At 37.7% G+C, this 2,675-nt stretch overlaps 1 protein-coding gene and 1 non-coding gene across 2 annotated transcripts in view; one reads left to right on the top strand and one right to left on the bottom strand.

The window, feature by feature from the left end:
* LOC101651943 (mitochondrial import inner membrane translocase subunit Tim23) overlaps window positions 1-2,675 on the top strand; it is a 34,693-nt gene that overhangs the window by 9,486 nt on the left and 22,532 nt on the right. The window lies entirely within an intron of this gene.
* LOC115873143 lies at window positions 782-899 on the bottom strand. The gene has a single exon (XR_004048245.1). It is a non-coding gene; the product is annotated as a U5 spliceosomal RNA (small nuclear RNA).

Genomic DNA, 2,675 nt, shown 5'->3' with positions numbered 1-2,675 from the left:
CAAACCAATGACAAAAAAAAGAAAAGCCTGTAAATAGTTCAAGGTCTGTTTGTTGACCTTTAGGAGTGTTTTCCAGTCAAGTCTGATGGGGTGCCCAAAAGTCTATTTTTGGTAGGGGAACTTCCTTGCTCTGCGCAGATTCCCTTGCTGTTCTGTTGCATTCCCTTATTGTTTTGCCTTGGTGTGGGGGGTGGGTCAGATCAGGTGCAGTTCCCACACTGTCTCCACTGTTGTCCCCTGTAGGGCTATGGATCAGTGATGGAAGTCGTGTCTCATAACGGGCTGACCATATGGTCCTCTTTGTGCATTGGCTGCACTGAGCAGGGTTATTGTACTCAATGCTTGGTGGTCCATGATGTGCTCCACTCTCTCTTCTTCCCCCTTCATTTGCTTCCTTGTGCTTTGATCAGACATGCCCCTCTCCCTGATCCGTAGCTTCAGTACTTCCTCTGAAGTAAATTCTTCTGGGGGATGGGGCAGCTGTCCACATAGTTGACTTTAGGACCGGTCCCTCCAACCTCTTAACAATTATCTTTCTATGAATACTCTGAAAATAAAATTTTAAAAAGCAATGTTATTGACACTAGTATCAGAAATAATTGTTCATATGCCAAAAAAATGACATTGAAACTTTACTTCATACCATATACCAAAATTAGCTCAGACTGAGCCAGACATAAATATTAGAGATAAAACTATTGGAAGAAAACAAACACAAATTTGTATCCTTTGATTAAGCATTGATACCTTATATTTGACATAAATCAAAAGATTTTTTTTTTTCTGGAAAGAAAGCCCGGTCATCAAAAAATTGGTTAAAGACCCATAACTGTTCCTGTCCATGGAAATCTTTAGTAAAAAGTGAAAGATTTATATGAGCTGAAGAGAAACCAGAGTGTTAGATTTTTTTAAGGTAATATAACATTGGATTTCATCAAAATTTGAAACTGTTGTGCTTTAAGTAAAACACCATAAAAAAAACAACCAACTACCATCAAGAAAGGGAAAAGGCTAGCCACAAACTGGGGAGCAATTGTGTGGGAATTATATTTAAGACTTCTACCTAGAAAATTTTAAAATAATTCTCACACTCTAAATAAGCCAAACCCACTGCTGTTTAGTTGCTTGTGACACAGAGCAACCATATAGAATGGAAGAGAACTGCTTCCTAGGTTTTCCAAGACGATAAATCTTTATGAAAACAGATGGTTTCTCCCTCAGAGGGCTGGTGGGTTCAAACTGATGACTTTACAGTTAGCCAGCCACCTTATGCCTCCTCCATAATAAAATGACATCCCAATGTAAAACTGTACAAAGGATCTGAATGGACATTTCTTCAAGAAGCTGTATAAATCAGCATCATTATTATTTGCCATCAGATTGATTCTGACCCCCAATGACCCGAAACAATAGAGCAGAACTACCCTGTAGGAGAAGGTTGCCAGTAAATGCCATTGGGGAAGTGCAACTGAAAACCACAGCTCATTACCTTTGTACCCACTCGGATAACTTTAAATTAACAGGAAAATAACAAGTGTTGACTAGCAAGTGGAGAAATTGAAGCCTTCATGCACTGCTCATGGGTATACAGAGTGATAAGGCTAATTTGGGAAACTGACAGTTTCTCAAAATAGTAAATTTAGAGTTACTATAGATTAAGCAATACTCTTAAATGTATAAGCAAGAGAAATGAAAATCTATGGCCACACTAACACTTTTGTAAATATTCCTAGCATTAGCATTAACTAAAACAGAAATAAATTTTGTTTCCATACTATGGAAAGTTATTATCTGTCAGTAAAAAGAAGTGAAACGAATTATAACTGTGACAACATAGATGATCCTTGAGACATGTCTTTGAGTGCACAGGAGATCCCAAATCTCCATTTTTAATTTAAGGAAAACAGTTGTTATTTCTTAACCAGGAAAAGACAAGATGAAGACACAAAATGTTAATGGTGTTCAAGTGTTTGCAGAGATTTGGAAGGGCAAAGGAGACTGGCACAAAACCATGATTGGTGGCAGATCACAGATTAACAGTTTAAATTTCTGAGCGCCGAGTTTGCAGAATACAATAACACTGTAGTCATGGGGAGCCCTGGTGGCGTAGTGATTACACATTGGGCTGCAATCATAAGGCCATTTGTTTGAAACCACCAGTTGAAAGACAGGACTTTCTACTCCTGTAAAAAGTCTGGGCCTCCCCCCTCACGAGCCCTACAGGGTCACCTTGAGTCAGAATTGACTCAATGGCAGTGAGTTTTTCGTTTCTATCTTTTACATTATAAACTATAGCTAACAATACAGTATGAATTACAGCAGTCTGCAAACTTAGCACTCAAGATTTTTAACTTGAACTGTATGATTTCATTTATATGAAATGTCCAGAATGGGAAAAAAGATAGATTAGTAGTTACCTAAGTTTTGAAAGGCAGGGAAAAGAAATGACTACAATTTATTGTATTATCAGTTGCCCAAAAAAAAACTAAAGGTGGGATTTAATGTTCGAAGTTGAATTACCAACAGTATCTGACAACTGCTAAATTCCTTAAGTAGGAATTTAAGGTATTTGCATTTGCGCAAAGGAGGAAGACCAATTAAGGAGATTAACACAGTAACTGCAATAACAAACTAAACCATAAAACTGAGGATAGCATTGGACCAGGAAGTATTTC

Source organism: Echinops telfairi, unplaced genomic scaffold, assembly GCF_000313985.2.
Source record: "Echinops telfairi isolate 266 unplaced genomic scaffold, ASM31398v2 ScPeMD7_7465;HRSCAF=8503, whole genome shotgun sequence".
NCBI lineage: Eukaryota > Metazoa > Chordata > Mammalia > Afrosoricida > Tenrecidae > Echinops > Echinops telfairi.
The sequence above is the reverse complement of the archived record's forward strand: the minus strand, read 5'-3'. Positions and strand labels throughout refer to the sequence as shown.